General features: G+C 40.3%; 2 protein-coding genes across 4 annotated transcripts in view; one reads left to right on the plus strand and one right to left on the minus strand.

Moving 5' to 3' along the window:
• LOC108538032 (zinc finger protein 221-like) overlaps positions 1-4,900 on the minus strand; it is a 13,007-nt gene extending 8,107 nt beyond the window's left edge. The window contains 1 exon segment of the mRNA XM_017885849.1: positions 4,737-4,900. The gene's annotated coding sequence lies outside the window, so the exon portion shown is untranslated.
• Positions 4,901-15,686: 10,786 nt separating this feature from the next.
• The window catches only part of ZNF45 (zinc finger protein 45), a 25,761-nt gene continuing 21,878 nt past the window's right edge, over positions 15,687-19,569 (plus strand). For 2 of the 3 annotated variants that reach the window (XM_017885850.1, XM_017885853.1), the window contains exons 1-2: positions 15,687-15,740; positions 16,247-16,547. The gene's annotated coding sequence lies outside the window, so the exon portion shown is untranslated. The remainder of the gene's footprint in view (positions 15,741-16,246; positions 16,548-19,569) is intronic. The other variant, XM_017885851.1, reaches the window with a different exon arrangement.

Consider the following 19,569-nt stretch of genomic DNA (forward strand, 5'->3'; position numbering starts at 1 on the left):
AAAAAAAAAAAAAAAGTTCCAAGCTTTCCCTCATCTTCTCATCTTCTTCTGAGCCCTCCAAACTTTTTCCAACCTCTGCCCATTAGCCAGTTCCAGAGCCACTTTCACATTTTCAGGTATCTTTATAGCAATGCACTGTACCTCAGTACCAATTTTCTGTATTAGTTCATTTCTGTGTCCCTGTAACAAAATACCTGAGGCTGGGTAATTCATAAAGAAAAGAGGTTTAATTGGCTCACATTTCTTCAGGCTGGAAAACAAGTGTGGTGCTGGCATGAGCTCAGCTTCTGGTGAGGCCTCAGGGAGCTTTTACTCATGGGAGAAGGTGAAGCAGGAGCAGGCATGTCACAAAGTGAGAGCAGGAACAAGAGAGAGAAATTGGAGGACCCAGATCTCACATGAACTAACTGAGCAGGAACTCACTCATCACCAAGGGGATAGCACCAAACCATTTATGATGGACCTGCCACCATGATTCAACACTTCCCCCTAGGCCCCACCTCCAACACTGGAGATATAGAGGGACCAAACACCCAAACTATATCAAATGTAATTAAAAGAGAGGACTGGGTTGGACTCTGATGCTTGACCAAGCTCGAATTTTAGTGAATCTAAGCTTTAGCCACTTGCCTTGAAGCTGTCCCTAAGGAAAAAATTATGCCAGGACAACAGTAAGTACCTCTAAGACCTGTGGTTACCAAAAGTCAATCAATGTGTGGGAAGGGTAAAACCAAGAAACTGAAACTACAGTGTACAATGTAAAAGAATTCTTTATTTTGTAGTTTCCTAAGGAACTTTTATTCAACTAGATTGCTAAGTAGTAGCATCTTTGGTTTTAAATGTTGCAGAGTTGAAGAGCATGTTTGGGTTTATGTAGAACCCACAGTTCAATATGAAACAATTACAGATGGTGATACATGATGCAACAATTACAGATGGTGAAATCTGATGTAAACACACAGGAGATGTGGGAAAAAAAAAAAAAACAAAACCAATAGTCTTATCTATTTGGGGCTTCTAAAAGTTGTTAGGCCCCAAGGAAACTGAGTCACTGGGCTTGACCTCTTAACTTCCTTTTTTATTTTCTTGTTCCTGGCTCAGACCAGATAGCATCTAAGATAAAAGATTCTTTGTCTGAGATAAAAGACCCCTTTGACTATTACATCCCAAATGCAGAATGTTAAATCCGTTCTTCCCAATAAAAGGAAACACTGCTATCAAATTGCTGTAACTATGCATTAATCTTGTATAGAAAATGCTGACATCCTGTTAAGCTTCCTAGACCCTGCCTACATAATGACTCTCAAACCTTTCCACTTCAGAGCATTTATCCAATCTTTTGAAGTCCATGTCCTCCCAGGTGGACATCTTCAAATTTTGTGTTTGAAAAAACTCAATATTTAACCACATTGCCTGAATCTCATTACCAATGTTAACAGGTTGTTCCCAAGGGAAGAGCCAGCCTGATCAACTGGATAAAAGGCATGGTAAGGTCTGCTTGCCCTGAAAAGAGGGACTGCTCAACTCACCCTATAAATGCTGTATGGGATACCCCAGATGATGCAGCCAATACACTGCATGCAAGCCACGTGGGACTGAATATATGATGACTGGGATATTCATCTTCTGAATATGCTTCTTACCCAGGTCATGGTAAATGCTGTGGCTAAGGGGGCCCCTTTTGCATGGGTACCCCATGTGACTTTTGTAAAAAGAAAATCCAAATTGGAGATGGTTATGTCAGAAGTTTATAAAAAGAGGCATGTGGAGTTGGACCCCAGTTATGTACACACCCAGACGGATTTTAACCTGTTTAACTGGGTCAAATTGTAAAACCAGCTGCATTTGATTGGAATTGTTTATACATGGCCTGATCATGAACCTCTTGGGGAAACAGCTATGCTGAACTAGATTGATCATCAACGAAAGACATCCTAAGTTGCTAACCAACTGACAGGAATCATGGACTGTACTAAGACCTTCCAGATATGTAAACTTACGGTAAACATTTATAAGCCCCTGCCCAACCTTGCCTGGATAGAACAGGAAATGATTTAGCTGACTGCTGGATCTGTACTTCTTGATTGCAATTCACAAGACCCCACTTAAAATATCTTTTCTTTTGTTTGTGGCTCAGTGTTGATTTTATTTATTGGTTGACACCTTAACTCTTGCAAAACTGAACAACAGTCCTAGAAGCCTTATCAGTTTTGCTGTCTCGGTTTCCCTTTAAGGATATTAAAGATGTTAAAAGATTACATTAATTAGCAAGAGGAAAAAGACAGAGGGCAGAGTCAAAGGACTCATCCCAGAAAGCTAGAGATTTTTTAAAGGTCATTTAAAAACAATGATAAAGGTGAAACTAAGAAGAAAGAGAGTGTCACGGGACTCCTTCCAACAGGGTGAAACCTTCAGATCATTATGTTAAATTAAGTTTAGCCTAAAGCTGCTTTCTTACATACTTTAAATTAGGTATAAAGGTTTCTCCAGGTGGGGTGTGATGGCTCATGCCTGTAATGCCAGCACTTTGGGAGGCCAAGGTGGGTGGATCACTTCAGGTCAAGAGTTCGAGATCAGCCTGGCCAACATGGCGAAACCCTGTCTCTACTAAAAATTAGCCAGACGTGGTGGTGTGTGCCTGTAAATCCCAGCTATTCGGAAGGCCTAGGCAGGAGAATCACTTAAACCCAGGAGGCAGAGGTTGCAGTGAGCCAAAATCGCTCCACTGCACTCCAACCTGGGCAACAGAGCAGGGCTCCATCTCAAAAAAATAAAACACAAAACATAAAAATAAAAATAAAAAAAGATTTATCCATATATAGTGAACTGTAACCTAACTGGAAGTGTAAACAGACTGTAATCTACTCTTGTGCCAATCACTGAGTTTTTACCAATCAAATGGAGGCAACTGTTCAAACAGGGATCAAATAAGGCAAATGATGAGCTGCAACCAAACTGGCTGTTTCTGTTTCTCACTTCCACTTTTTGAATGTCACTTTCCTTTTTCTGTTTACAAATCTTCTTCAACCACACTGTAGCACTGAAGCTTCTCTGAATCTATTCTGGTTCAGGGACTGCCTGATTTGCAAATTGTTTTTTGCTCAATTAAACTCTTTGATTTATCTAAGATTTTTTACCTTTAAAGTTTTATTAAGAAATGGAATAAATAAAATGGAAATTGATAAGGCTAAAACAAAGGTCTGAACACAATAATATTGAAAGTTTGGTGGACCAAAGGGATCCTCTGCTGATCCCCCAATATTAAAGGGTCTCAAATAAGTTTGCTGTATTTACTCCAGTTTGGAGAAATTTTAAAACTCGTCTTTACTAACAGACGGGGTGGTGTGCGCCTATAGTTCCAGCTACTTAGGAGACTAAGGGGAGGAAAATTGCTTGAACTCGGGAGGTGGAAGTTGTAGTAAGCCAAGGTCGTGCCACTGCACTCCATCCTGGGTGACGAGAGTAAGACTCTGTCTCAAAAAATTTAAAAATGAATTAAATAAATAAATAAAAATAAGCTTAATGGTTATTATCTTTATAGCCTGCATTCAGAGGTAATTAAACATTTTTTCTTGTCATATTTCTGTAATTTCTGAATGCTCCACAATGATATGGTTCTAGAAAAATACAAAATATGTGTAATAAGTAAAACAAAATAGTTGATAAAGTTTTAAAAGACTCCTAGAGAAGTCCAGGCCCATGAGCCTTGCTCTCAAAGTTCCTTCAATCAAGTCCTAACTTGCTTTCCCCACCTGATTCCAGCTAGTTCCTCTGCCTCAGTGAGAATGTATCCAAGAAATTATCAGCTTGGGCTCTGACCTGGACTGCAAAGGTTCCAACCCCAGCTCCACTTCTTATTACTTGGGCAACTATGGGCAAATAAGTCCTGCTCCCTTTGTCTCACTCTTATCTGTAATAGACGAAATGGCAGTACCTCTCCACAGAGCTACCGTGTGGTGTACATAAATTTCTTTGTATAAAGCCCTTAGAATTGAAGATAGCAATGAAGACTTTCTTATCAATGCCCATGCCCGATTACAGCATCCTACAATAGATGTGAACGTTACTGTAAAAGAAAAATGACAAGTCACACTCGCGTGGAGCTTTGTTGTCAGTAGTCAAGGAATTACTCCATCTACCTCCAAGCAATCCCTTTAGAGAAGTCAGGAAGAGCAAACAATGCTGCGAAATACCATGGTTGTGTCACCATTCTTGACAAAACAATCAAGACCCTCCCATCCGTCTGTGGAAATTGGAGATACCCATCCTTTTCCTAAATAAGAGGTCAGAGAATATCCAGAATTTTCCAGCGTTCTGCAGGGATCAGAGAGAAGAGCCAGCTGGAGCTCTGACACCACCCCAGGGACCTGACCATTTCTCAGGAAATTAACAAAAGATCGCCATTCACTATAATAGAAACTGTTTTAAGACTCTTATATTACCTCTTTCAATTCCCAAGACAATTCTGTTAGGAAGGTCTTAATATTCCCCATTTAAAGAAAAGCAAAAAGAGGCCCAGGGAGATTAAGTAACACCCCAACGTTGTACTGGGGGAATCGGCCCCGCGCCAGTAGTGGAGGGAGGCGGATGGGGCGAGCTGAGAGCCCAAGAAACCCCCAAATAAGGCGAAGCGTGACAGGACCGAGTCCCAAACTCCCCCGGGACGCTAGGACAGCCCTAAACGCAAGAAGGCTCTGCCGCGGGGATCGCAAACCGCCGCCCTCACCCTTCCAAACCTTTGCTTTCCGACGGCTCTTCCTTTCCTCTAAATTTAACGCTGGCTCGTTGAGGGTTCCGAGAGTAGGTCCAAGAAATTCAGAAGGGCCCCCGAGACGCAGAATAGCTCAAACTATCACAGAATAAAGGGTAACTCTCGCAGCCCTAGCTCCCGCGACTCCACAGACCGTCTGGACTACATTTCCCAGAATTCTCCGGATCCGCCTGCCTGACCGGAAGTGCCCGCAACTCCACCGACCGTTTGGACACTTCCCAGAAGGCCCAAGGAGTAAACGTTCACAGTTTTACCCTCCAGGGGGAAGTGTTGCAACTATACAGAGCTTCTTGACCACACTTCTTCCAAGTCTCCAGAGAAGGGAATCCCTCATCCCGAACGCCTGTGTGGTAATATGGACTCCTGAACTGAGTGTCGTCCTTACGCTTCTCTTGAGTCTTCCAGCAAAAATATTAAATAAACAATGATTTCCTGATCGAAATATCCCCAATTATTGCAGAAGTATTACTGGAGAGTGAACAAATGTGGAGATAAATCTTCAAGGAACTAACAAGAAATTACTAAATATAAATATTTAGTATAACCTGATGATGTGAGGTTAAAACTGATAGTATGCCGATGTAATTTTAATTTACATTTCCTGTATTGTAAATGAAATAGAACATCTTTTCATATTTCCAAAGGCCATTATTATTTTTATTTGGTAAATTGTTCAAACCTTTTGCCTACTGTCCTAATGGCTTTTTGACCTTTACCCTCACTATTTAAATATTGTTTATACATTTGTAAAATAATTATTTTTTCTTGCAAATCTCTTCTATTTATTTATTTATTTTTTTTTTTTTGAGGTGGAGTCTCACTCTGTCACCCAGGCTGGAGTGCAGTGGTGCGATGTTGGCTCACTGCAAACTCCGCCTCCCGGGTTCACACCATTCTCCTGCCTCTGCCTCCCGAGTAGCTGGGACTACAGGCGCCCACCACCATACTAGGCTAATTTTTTGTATTTTTAGTAGAGACGGTGTTTCATGGTGTTAGCCAGGATGATCTCGATCTCCTGATCTCATGATCCGCCCGTCTCAGCCTCCCAAAGTGCTGGGATTACAGGCGTGAGCCACCACGCCCGGCCCCTCTATTTTTTCTTTTGGTTTTATGGCTTTTTTTGCCACAAAAAAATAGTTTAATGTAATCTATAATTTTTAAAATATTTTTATTGAGATGTAATTCATAAAACAAACCATTTAAAAATGGACAGTTCAATGGCTGTAACATTTAGTACATTCGCAACACTGTGAAAACAACACCTCTTAAGGTTTAAAACATCTTCATCTCCCCAAAGAAAACCCCATACCCAGTAAGCAGGTCATTGCCATTGCCCCTAAGCCTCAAATGGCTACCACCAATCTTTCCATCTTACTGAATTACCTATTTTGGATATTTCATATAAATGGAATCATACAATATGTAACATTTTGTGTCTGACTTTGCTGTAGTAGCATATTTTAAAGGTTCATCTACATCATAGCATGTATCAGTAATTTAAAGATAAATAATATTGTTATGTTTTATACCACGTTTTGTTTATTGTTCATTGATGTACATTTGGGTTGTGTATAATGTTACTATGAACATTCATGTACAAATATTTATTATGCTACCTGCCTTCACTTCTTTTGTATATATTCCTAGATGTGGAATTAGTGAAGTGATATGATAATTCTATGTTAAACTTTTTGAGCAACCACAAAACCGTTTGCCACTGCAATTGCCACACACCATATGTTCCAACCATCAATATGTGAGAATTTCTTCACATCCTCACCCATGTTTATTTTCCATTTTCAAATGATAAACATCATAGTACTTGTGAAGTGATAACACAGTGTTGTTTTGATTTGCATTCTCTAGTGATTAATGATGTTGAGCATCTTTTTTTTTTTTTTTTTTTTTTTTTTTTTTTTTTTTAAGATGGAGTCTCGGTCTGTCACCCAAGCTGAAGTGCAATGGCACAAGCTCCGCTCACTGCAAGGTCTGCCTCTGGGTTCCTGCTGTTCTCCTGCCTCAGCCTCCCAAGTAACTGGGACTATAGGAGCCCACCACCACACCCAGCTAATTTTTTGTATTTTTAGTAGAGACGGGGTTTCACTGTGTTAGCCAGGATGGTCTCGATCTCCTGACCTCGTGATCCACCTGCCTCGGCCTCCCAAAGTGCTGGGATTACAGGCGTGAGCCACTGCGCCCAGCCAATGTTGAGTGTCTTTTCATATGCTTGTTGGTTGTTTGTATATCTGAATGTTTACTCACGTGTTTTCTGCATTTTCTAATTGGCTGGTTTATATTTTTGTTGTTGAGCATAAAAGTTTTCTTTAATATATCCTGAATACTAAACATCATACTGTATGGTCTTTTCACTTAACAATGTTCTTTTATGGGTACAATTTTTAATTTTACTGAAGTCAAATTTATGTATTTCTTTTATTGCTTGTGCTTATAGTTCTATCTAAAATTTTATTGCCAAAAAAATCAAGATTTACTCTGTTGGGAACAGGCCCCTAAAATCTGGCCATAAACTGGCCCCAAAACGGGCCATAAACAAAATTTCTGCAGCACTGTGACATGTTCATGATGGCCATGATGCCCATGCTGGAAGGTTGTGGGTTTACCGGAATGAGGGCAAGGAATACCTGGCCCACCCAGGGCAGAAAACCACGTAAAGGTGGTCTTAAACCACAAACAATAGCATAAGAGATCTGTGCCTTAAGCACATGCTCCTGCTGCAGATAACTAGCCAGAGCCCATCCCTTTATTTCAGCCCATCCCTTTGTTTCCCGTAAAGAATACTTTTAGTTAATCTATAATCTATAGAAATAATGCTTATCACTGGTTTGCTGTCAATAAATACGTGGGTAAATCTCTGTTCGAGGCTCTCAGCTCTGAAGGCTGTGAGACCCCTGATTTCCCACTCCACACCTCCATATTTCTGTGTGTGTGTCTTTAATTCCTTCAGCACCGCTGGGTTAGGGTCTCCCCAACCAAGCTGGTCTCGGCAACTCTGATGGGTTCTTCTAAGAGTTTTTATACCTTTATGCTCTTAAATTTAGGTTGTTCCATTTTGAGTTAATTTTTAAGTATAGAATGAGGTGAGGATCCAACTTCATTATATTGCATGTGAATATCCAGTTGTCTTATAAACATTTGTTAAGGAGAATATAGTTTTCCCATTAAACAGTTTTGTATTCTTGTTGAAAATCAAGTGGCCTTAGATGTACGGGTTTGTTATTTTTTTATAGACTCTCAATTCTATTCCATTGCTCTACGTTTCTACTCTTACACCAGTATGATACTGTTTTGATTACTAACTTAACTTCCCTCCCTCAAAAGAGGGCTGTCCTAGAGAGTGGCTCTCTTGGCTTATGTCCACTCTCAACAGAGAAACTTCAAGACTAAATTAGAAAGAAATCATAACAATAAAAATAACTAGAATAGCTAAAGCAATTTTGAAAAAAAGAATAAAGAGGAATTGTTCTATCAATTTCAAGAGATTGTATATATTGACTCTCATAGAAGGAGATTGAATAGAATAATTTAGCCTTGTAATTTAAGGAAAGTTTGTGAAGGCTATCAAGGAGTTCCCGGTGGGGGTGGAAAAAAGGCATAGGAGAGAGAAAGCCAGTCTCCAGGTACAGGTCTACAATAGCATCTCTCCTGCATTTGCTGGAGCAACCCATGGGAAAATTGTAAATGGAGTGATGGATTTTACAGCAAACCAGCTGTGGCCTTTGTCAATTATCCTCTCCGCCGTCAGATATTGTACAGTAGGAGACTGTCTCTCAGTTTGAGTTCACGTTTGTTTCCTCATCATTAGATTCAGGTTTGTGCATTTTTGGCAGGAATACTACAGAAGGGATAGGGTATCCTTCCTTCTCAGTATATCATATCCGGAAGACTAAAATGTTGTTCTAACATTGACATTGTTAACTTGGATCTCTTAGCTAAAGTAGTATTTACCAGATTTTTTTTTAACCTTGTTTTTTATTTTTAATTTTTCAATATTTTAAATTGTCAGTACATAATAGGTGTATATATTTATGGGGTACATGAGATGTTTTGATACAGGCATGCAATGTGAAATAAGCACATCATGGAGAATGGGGTAACCATCCCCTCAAGCACTTATCCTTTGAGTTACAAACAAATTATATTTTTTAAGTTATTTTAAAATGTATAATGAAGTTATTATTGACTATAGTCACCCTAATGTGCTATCAAATAGTAGGTCTTATTCTTTTTATTTTATTTTTTACCCATTAACCATCCTCACCTCCCTGCCAACTCCCTACTATCCTTCCTAGCCTCTGGTAACCATCCTTCCACTCTCTATCTTCATGAGATCAATTGTTTCACTTTTAGATCCCACAAAAGTGAGAACATGTGATGTTTGTCTTTCTGTGCCTGGCTTATTTCACTTAACATAATGATCTCCAGTTCCATCCATGTTGTTGCAAATCACAGAATCTCATTCTTCTTTATGGCAAATAGTACTCCATTGTGTATATGTACCACATTTTCTTTATCCATCCATCTGTTGATGAACACTTAACGTTGCTCCGAAATCTTAGCTATTGTAAAGTGTGCTGCAACAAACATAGGAGCATAGATATCTCTTTGATGTGCTAATTTCTTTTCTTTTGGGTATATGCCCAGCAGTGGGATTGCTGGATCATATAGTAGCTATTTTTAGTTTTTTAAGGAACCTCCAAACTGTTCTTCATGGTAGTTGTACTAATTTACATTCCCATCAACAGTGAATGAGGGTTCCCTTTTCTCCACATCCTCACCAGCATTTTATATTGCCTGTCTTTTGTGTAAAAGCCATTTTAACTGGGGTGAGATGATATCTCATGGTAGTTTTGATTTGCATTTCTCTGATGATCAATAATGCTGACCATTTTTTCATATGCCTGCTTGCCATTTGTATGTTTTCTTTTGAGCAATGTTTATTCAGATCTTTTGCCCATTTTTGATCAGATCATTAGATTTTTTTCTGTAGAGTTGAGCTCTTTATATATGCTGGTTATTAATCCCTTGTCAGATGGGTAGTTTACAAACATTTTCTCCCATTTGTGCATTACCTCTTCACTTTGTTGATTGTATCCTTTGTTTTCCAGAAACTTTTTAACTTGATGTGATGCCATCAGTTCATTTTTGCTTTGGTTGCCTATGCTTGCACTGTACAGATCAAGAAATGTTTGCTCAGATCAATATTCTGCAGATTTTTCCCAGTTTCTTTTCTTTTCTTTTCTTTTTTTTTTTTTTTTTTTTTTGAGTTGGAGTCTTGCTCTGTCGCCCAGGCTGGAGTGTAATGGTGTGATCTCGGCTAACTGCAAGCTCCGTCTCCTGGGTTCACACCATTCTCCTGCCTCAGGCACCATTCTCCTGCCTCCTCCCAAGCAGCTGGGACTACAGGTGCCCGCCACCACACCCGGCTAATTTTTTGTATTTTTAGTAGAGATGGGGTTTCACCAAGTTAGCCAGGATGGTCTTGACCTCCTGACCCTGTGATCCACCCGCCTGAGCTTCCCAAAGTGCTAGGATTAAAGGCATGAGCCACCGCGCCCAGCCCAAAGTTTTCTTTTATTAGTTTCATAGATTGAGATCTTAGATTTAAGTTTTTAATCCATTCCGATTTGCTTTTTTATATGGTAAGTCTAGTTTCATTCTTCTGCATATGGATATCCAGTTTTCCCAGCATAATTTCTTGAAGAGATTGTCTTTTCCTCATATGTGTTCTTGGCACATTTGTCAAAAATTAGTTATCCATAGGTGTGTGGATTTGTTTCTGTGTTCTCTGTTCTGTTCCATTGGTCTCTGTGTCTGTTTTTATGCCAGTACTAAGCTGGTTCGGTTATTATAGCTCTGTAGTATAATTTGAAGTTGGTTTTGTTCTTTTTGGTCAGGATAGCCTTGATTATTCTGGGATTTTTTTGTGGTTCCATATAAATTTGAGGCTTTTTAATTTCTATGAAGAATGTCATTGGTATTTTAATAGAGATTGCACTGAATCTGTAGATTGCTTGGGTAGTATAGACATTTTAACATTACTAATTCTTCAAATCCATAAACATGGGACAGTTTTCCATTTTTTGGTGTCCCCTTCAATTTTTTAAATCTGTGTTTTATAGTTTTTATTATAGATAACTTTAACTTTTTTGGTTGATTCCTAGGTATTTGATTTTATGTGTGACTATTAAAAATGGTATTACTTTTGATTACTATTGATATAGAAAATGCAGTATATCCATACATTAAAATAGTATCAAAACACCATGAGCAAAAAGAGAAAGCTGAAGAGTCCTGCCAGATTAATGGTGACAGGAGAAACGTGACAGTTAAAAATGATTCATAAAAGTGGGCTAGGCCGGGCGCGGTGGCTCAGCCTTTAATTAGACACTTTGGGAGGCGAGAGGGGGATCACGAGGTCAGGGAGATCGAGACCACCTGGCTAACCACTGTGGAAAACCCGTCTCTACTAAAATACAAAAAACTAGCGGCCGAGGGTGGCGGGCGCCTGTAGTCAGCTCTCCGGAGGGCTGAGGCGTGAGAATGGCTTGTGAACGCCGGTAGGCGGAGCTGCGTGAGCCTGAGGTCCGGCCACTGCACTCAGCCCGGCGACAGAGGAGACTCGCGTCGTGAACAAAAAAAAAAAAAAAAAAGTGGTAAACTGGAGAAAATCCAATTACAAGGGAAATTAATTAAAAAACAATAATTTAATATGGAGTTTAGGTTAAATAACATATATTATTCAATATAACATTTTTCTGATTTTGATCATGAAACTGATCATGAAGGAATGTTCTTGTCTTAGGAAAACATTTACTTAAATTTTTAAGGGCTAAGGAAAGCCTCTCTATGGTTAATTTCCAATGCTTGGGAAAAATAAAGTATAGATTATGAAAAGTGTGGAGGGGAAAAAAGCCCAAACTCTGATAGGCTTGGCAGTGGCTAGTCCTTTTGGTGGTTTTCATCTCATCATAATTTCTAGGACATTAACAATTATAAACAGGACTTTCATGCAATGGTAGGAAAAGAAATGCAGGCCTCGTGGGAAACTAGGTAGGAAAAGAAAAAAAAAAAGCAGGGAAATACAGTGATTGTTCTTGAGAAAACAGAATAATTCTCCCATCTCTCTCCCCATTTCTTCTTACGTCCCCCAACAATGCGGGGGGAACCTCTCTTCTTAAAAAAAAAAAAAAAAAAAAAAAAGGGTCAGAGACTGGTTCCGCTCCCTACAGGAATCAAAGAGAAAGGGCCAAGTTCAAATACACATGGGAACCTCTGAGAATGTACGTTCCAGGAGTTCAGGAAAATAAGCAGTTCCAGGGAATTTAAAGAGACCAACATTTACCACATCCAAGGACTGTTTAGGAAAAAAATTTTTTTTGTACTATCTCTTTGAATCCTCACCACCTTATTGGAGGCACTACTTAATCTTCCACTTTGCGGTTTTCATCCTCCTCACAGGAAACAAAAAAATATCAGTACTGAGTTATCACAGCAATTCCAGAGTCAAATATAACAAGGAGACAGTCTAGGGCACAGAGAAGTGGAAAAAACTCTGAGTAGATTGGTAGGGAGAATTTTTGGAAAAAAAAAAAAAAATCAGAGGAACAGAGTTTAAGCAACCGCGGAGCCTAACCAGGGAATGGGACCGCCTTGCCTCGGGCCCCCAAAGCTCAGAGTTTCAGTTAAGGGAAGCCTCCCAAGGCCCCTGCTCTTTTTCCCTGATTGATGGGCTGTTGCCCTACCAGAAAAGCTCGAAGAGTGAAAAGGCTGTACCAACACCAAATTGAGGAAAAATTTGGCGGAACCTCCTCTCCAGGAGCGGAGTTCTAAGATCCAAGTAGTGTGCGCACTACACTTCCAGAATTCCTGCCCTAGCACCTGGCGGGAAGTGCCCCGGCGCGGGGACCTTGTGGAATTCCTGGAAGCAAAGGCGGCCCTTTCCCACTGTTCTCGCCGTCTTGGGTTGGAGATGTTTAAGACCCCTCGCGCTCTTGAATTTTTTACGGCTCCAACTTCCCCCAGATAGCAAAGTTCACGTTTCGACTTAAGGAGGGTAATGTGGAATTCCTACCTGGAGTTCCTATTACCTCTGCTCCTTCTGTAGGTAAAAATAGTCACCAGTGAATAGTCCACAGGCAAAACTTCTGAAGACTAAATCGTGGTCCAATTATTACAGTATTTTTTTAAACATTGAGCCCGAGAAAGAAAAGTCTGTAGATTTATGAAATGGGAATTTCTTTTTTTGTGAAATGTCCACGTCAGTTTGCTCATAATAGCAAAAATTTAAAGTTCAAATTGTTTATCAATATAATAAAATGGATTATATGTTGTGATTATCCATATATTGGAGAGTACTTTCAGTAGACGTAGTAAACTTTTTTTATTTTTAAAACAGCTGTGTCTTTTCCGGGTGCAGTGGCTCTTACGGCCTGTTTTTGGGAAGCTGAGGAGGGCAGATCACTTTTTTGGTCGGAGATTGAGACATCTGTAACACGGTGAAACCCTAACTAAATATTCAAAAAAAAAAATAGCCAATGTTGATATTTTTCTGTAGTCCATTACTTGGGGAAGCTGAGGCAGGAGATGGCCGTGACCCAGGAAGGCAGGAGCTGCGTGGCGATTATGTCGCTCATTGCTTACTTCAGGGCTACTGGGTGACCTAGGAGTGGGGACTTCCATACTCCAATAATATTTTAAAAAAAAAATTTTATGCTGTTTTGCTTGACACATCAGAGTACATGTTGTGTGATTTCATTTGCATGAGATTCTTTGGCAGGAAAACAACTAATTTTTCATAACAGAAAGCAGATTAATGCTTGGGGCTGGGGACATGATAGAACAATCATAGTAGGGCAAACGAGAACTTTTTGGTGTGTGATGCAAATATCTATATCTTGAGTGTGGTGGCTTTACACAAATGTACACGTTCATTGAATGTATTGAACTTTATTCTTTAAAATGGGTATGTTTTAAGATAAACTATACTTAATAAAGTGGATTTGAAGATATTAGCAGTACCACTACCTCTAGTAGTAATAATGTTAGAGGAAATTGAGTTTGTCAAATGTCCAATGACATCCAAAGATTCAGTAAGGCTATTTTCTCGAATCTGAATTTGAGTAACATATGTAAATCTCATATAGACATACTTATAGGAGAAACATGTTCAGGGTAGTTGTCTTTAGATTTGCATTATTTGGGAAAGGAGCAGCCTTTGCTCACAAGAGCACTAATAAAAGGCCACAAGTTTAGGATTATGAGAGAGGCCTGAATTCTGCTAAGATGTAGGGATAAATGATTACCAATCATTATTCTGGAGGTCGCAAATTTGCAACTTCCCCAGTTATCCTTATAAATAACATTGCTATTGCAGAACCTAAGACTGGCCTTTTGCTATGTCTTTTCAGGCTTTTGCATTTTTGATGACCAGATGACCCCACCCAGACCCACAATTCTTGACTCTACCAGTCATGTGGCATCCACCCAGAGGAGGTCCACATCCCTGTAATTGCATCCCCAACCAATCAGCAGCACTCATTCCCTAGCCCCCTGCCCACCAAACTATCTTTTAAAAACCCCACCCTCCAAATTTTTAGGGAGGCTGACTTCAGTAACAGTAAAGCTTCTGTCAATGGAAAGACTGAAACTTTGTAAAATACCTGAAGAGATTATTTTGAGCCAAACACAAGCGTCCATGGCCCAGGACATAGCCCTCAGAGGACCCTGAGAACATATGCCCAAAGTGGTCAGGCCACAGCTAGCATTTATAAACTGTCATGGCGCTGGTGGGAGTGTCTTATACGGATAGGTAGCAAAGGGAACTTACAGGTTGCTTTCCATCACTTGCCGGTTTCAGCAGGTTTCTTATCTGGTCTTGGAATCACACCCTGCTGGTCTCCTGTCTCAGCCCAAATTGAACATTGTTCAAATGTTTACATCTACTCCTATGTAGTCAACTTCTATTTTTTGTTTTTTACCCTTTCATAATAAAGTTAGAAAAATATTTAGTTTCTACCTAGGAGAAAAGTAAATAGTATAGTTTTCTGTATTTTTTGCATTTCATGTCTTAATCCCTCACTTCACTTCCCTCTCCTTAGTGAATATACATAGACACTTTGGCAAATCATAAGACACCTTTACAGATTCCTGATTTTGAGAGCAAGAAGTGATGTGATTCCTTAATCTGAACTGATTTTTTTCAAGATTTTATATAGGGTAGAGTCTATTCAATACTATATACTTTCTTCAGTATCCTGTGAATGAAAGAAAACTAAGCGCAAGAAAAGTGGAAAATTTTGCTGCTTTTGTTTCAAGTCCTGCTGGACGATTGTATCTCCTTTTTTGAGCATTTTAATCCAGACCCATGTAATAAAAGGCTTGTTGCTCAGGGCGGCTGTGGCCACCTTTTATTACCTCTGTTTTAGCTCACACATAGCATTCTTTTGCAATTTCCTTTTTTTCATATTTGCAACTTCTGTCACGTATAAAAGGGAACAATGGCAAAAGGAAAACGCAAGCTGAGCTCTACAAGCAGTGACTTAGACTCCACCTGCTAATTCAAAAGGAAAATTGCAGGCTGGCGGGAAGCTCAGCCCTACAGAGGATTCTGGGACGTGTAGTCCAGACTTTTGTGGGCACTTCCGCTCTGGGAAAGCGTGGCTTTGTTATTTGCTCCACTGGGGTAATAGGAACCCATAACCCAGTGCTCAGTGGGTTCGGTGGTACTTCGGCTACTTGAGGACGAGAACACGAAGCCCGCTCCCCTCGGGGATTCTGGGAAATACGATTCGGCCGTGGGAGTTGAAGCCGGCACTTCCGCCTAGAGGAGAGGAGCAGCGGCTGCCGTTCCTGCCGGGGATGCTGGGAAGTGTAGTTCCAGAGCTCCCTGCCGTCCCAGGCACTTCCGCTGCAAGAGGTTGAGAGAGCGGCCTTCATTCCTCTGGTGGAGGTGAGTGAGCCTTGGGATCCTGCGACCTGTCTTAACTTTTATGGCTTGGTCGTAGGATCATCGGGGCTCGCTCTTCGGTCAGCAGGAAAAGACGCTGCGGCGAGCAGCGGAGGGCGGAGTTGAATGGCAGAGCAGCTGACTGCCTTACTCTATCCGGAGCTGCTGCATTCGGGGCGGGTCGAGAGTCCCCAGATTGGGAGTGGACCTGGATGGGGCGGCGTCTGAGGGTCTCCTGGGCTCTCAGCGGCCCGACCCGCCTTCCCCCACCTCCCACAGCTCTGTCGCTTCCTAGCGGTATAACATTGGGTGGGAACTTAATCTTTCGGTGCTTAGTTTCTGGTCTTAGTTCCTCTTCTGCAAAACGGAACATTAACCTTATATATTTGTTTTGACAATTAGTAATATAGTACAAGTAAAATGTGTATAGAATAGTACAGGAATGTGGCAACATGTTGGCTATTAATATTAAAGCTATCGTAATAACCTTAAAAATATTCATTTTTCAGCAAGCGCCTGGCTCTTCTTTCTGATTCCTGCAGGAGAGGAGGCTGTTCCTGGACTATTTCTGAGCTGTTTTTTAAGAAAGAGTGCATCACTCAACAGGTGGCATCTGGAGTTATCCTCTGTGGATTTTCCAGGATCTCAGACAACTTCGTGCAATCTCCCAGCCTCCTTTCCTTCCCCTGCTCTGGCTTCTGAAAGAATGCTGCGGAGAGGAGGCAAGAGAGCATCCTGGCTCCTAGCAGCAGAGCCCCACTGTGACAGGACCTAGCATTCACCTTTCTCTTCTGTTCCGAGTGGAAGAAGGTATTTCATTCATTGCAAATGTTTCTGCTACAGAAGTGTCCCGTTATTGAATAATTGGGGAAAATGTGACATGAATATTAGTCACACTAAACATTGGGTGCTGTCACTCTGAGGGCTTTATAAAAACTAACACACTGAACCTTCACAAAGGCTTTGTGTTGTGGGTTCTGTTCACCTTACAAAGGTGATGTGGGTATTGTTGTTACACCAATTTTGCAGATGAGAAAATGGAGAGAGCCTAATTTGCTTTCCTATATCACAGTGCTAATAAGAACAGTAGATTTGTGTCCTAGAATTGGGTTCCTTATGTCTGAATACCCTTGGTCCCACAGTTTCAAATCCCAATTTAGAATTAGGAAATCAAATAAACAATCCATATAAATAAGCATAGGAAACTGGCTACAGAGGACCCATTTGAGATCAAGTTGGGGACAGAGGTTGGAATTTTACTGTAGAAGATTTTGAAAGCAAGGTTGAGTTTGGACTTCTTTATAAAATTTTGAAAGAATTCTCATTTAATTTAATTTTAAGCAATATTAGTAGTTCATATTCTAATCATAGAGATGCATGTTCTCTGTACAGGATGCAGAAAATACAGAAATATAAAATTTACAAATTTCCTTAATATTAGGATATAGATTATTAACATTTTAATGCATTTCTGTTTAGCAGTTTTAATGTGTTTTTGTCTATGTTTTATGAAATTGTTATCACACTATTCATAGTGGGTTGTTACTCCCTTTTTTTTTACTATGGAAATATCCAAACATACCCAAATATAATGAACTCTTACGTACAGTCACCCTGCTTCCATCCTTGCTAATCTTATTGCCTCTCCCACCAACTTTTTTTTTTCCCTTGAGTATTTCAAAACAAACCCAGATGTTCAGTCAGTAAGGCTTAAAAACTAATAATTATTATTCATTGTGTTTTGTGTGTTTTGCTTTTTTTGAGATGGAGTCTTACTCCGTTGCCCAGGCTGGAGTGCAATGGCGCAATCTCGGCTCACTGCAACCGCTGCCTCCTGGGTTCAAGCAATTCTCCTCTCTGTTGGAGAGCTACATGAATCACACTTACTCACTGAATAACTCCTCTTTGCAAACCTCTGGCTAGGTACTCTGAGAATATGATAATGTCCATGAAACAGAGGTCCCTGAAGTCCCACCTCTGGGATTACAGGTGCCCGCCACCACGCCCGGCTAATTTTTGTATTTTTAGTAGAGACTGGGTTTCTCCATGTTGGCCAGGCTGGTCTCCAACTTGACCTCAAGTGATCCACCCACCTCAGCCTCCCAAAGTGTTGGGATTCCAGGTGTGAGCCACCATGCCGGGCCTCATTAATTGTTTATATATGAAGGCCAAGGGAGGGGAGATTCTATTCATTTGCCAGGGCTGCCATAAGAAAATACTACAAATTGGTTGGATTATACAGAAATGTATTTGTTACAGTTCTGGAGGCTAGAAGTCCAAGATCAAGGTGTCGCCAGTTTTGGTATCTTGTAAGGCCTCTCCTCTCTGTGTGCTTGAGCTCCCTTATTGTATGTCAACTTCATCACCTCTTTAAAGACCCTATTTCCAAAGACAGTTATTTTCTGAGATACCGATCATTAGGACTTTAACATTTTGAAAGAGGCACACACAATTCCGCCCATAATAGATATTAACAGCGACTCTGAGGTTTTTGACTCCTGGCAGCTCTAGGAGAATGCTACTTATGTGAGAAAGCTAGAAAGAGTTGCAATTAGGAAAAGGAAGATGATTGATTTTCTTTGCTTTTTTTGGAGTTGCACTTGCCACTGGCATATAGCTCTTGGTTTCTTATCTCTCTCCCATTAGACTTCAGGGAACTCTGTTTCATGGACATTATCATATTCTCAGAGTACCTAGCCAGAGGTTTGCAAAGAGGAGTTATTTAGTGAGTAAGTGTGATTCATGTAGCTCTCCAACAGGCATCTGGATTTTGGGTGCTACAGCTTGCAATTAGAGAACAAAATAGAAAGATTATCCATAGTCCTTGTCCATTATCTCACGTTTGATGGGCTGTAGAATCCATCAACTTTTTCAGAGTATTCAAAATTTGAGTACAATTGTGGATAATATTGTTAACATCTGAAACAAACTCCCTTAAAGACAAATCAAACCACTGTTAAGGTACAGTCTTTTTTGTTTGCTTGTTTGTTTTTGAGACAAAGTCTTGCTCTGTTGCCAGGCTGGAGTGCAGTGGCGTGATCTTGGCTCACTGCAAGCTCCACCTCCTGGGTTTGAGTGATTCTCCTGCCTCAGCCTCCCCAGTAGCTGGGATTACAGGTGTGCACCACCATGCCCAGCTAATTTTTGTATTTTTAGTAGAGATGGGGTTTTGCCATGTTGGTCAAGTTAGTCTCGAACTCCTGACCTCAAGTGATCTGCTCGCCTCTGCCTCTCAAAGTGCTGGGATTATAGGCATGAGCCACCGTGCCTGGCCAGATTTAATATTTATCACATGGAGATTATGATAAGGACTGCTGGCATTTGTTGGGTGTTTCTTATGACTTGGAGAATTTCTAGTGGTTTCCATGCACTAGCTTATTTGTTTTTTATGACAGTTCTATTTTATTCTGATTTTAAAGATGAAACAGCAAACACAGACAAGTTAACTATACAGATGACCCGGTGGCATAGTCAGTGGGGCAGAGCCAGAATCAAACTTCAGTAGCAAGTCAGAACACTCAATAACTGAATAACCTTGGGCAAGTTACTTGACCTTTCTGTGCCTCAGTTTTCTTACCCGTTAAGTAGGGATGATATTAATAACTACCTCGTAAGGCTTCTGTGAAGACTAAAAGAGATATGTAACCTGTTTGAAATAGCGCCTCACATGTAGTAAGTCCTCTGTGTATTATAGACTAAAGCTGGCCTTCATCTTCTACAGATAAGTTGAAAAATGCAAAAGTTATTGAAGGAGCAAAGGTGTGTGTGTGTGTGGTGTGTGTGTGTGTGTGTGTATATATATATATATATATTTTTTTTTTTTTTTTTTTTT

The sequence above is a fragment of the Rhinopithecus bieti genome, unplaced genomic scaffold (genome assembly GCF_001698545.2).
Source record: "Rhinopithecus bieti isolate Rb0 unplaced genomic scaffold, ASM169854v2 scaffold_15643, whole genome shotgun sequence".
Classification (NCBI taxonomy): domain Eukaryota; kingdom Metazoa; phylum Chordata; class Mammalia; order Primates; family Cercopithecidae; genus Rhinopithecus; species Rhinopithecus bieti.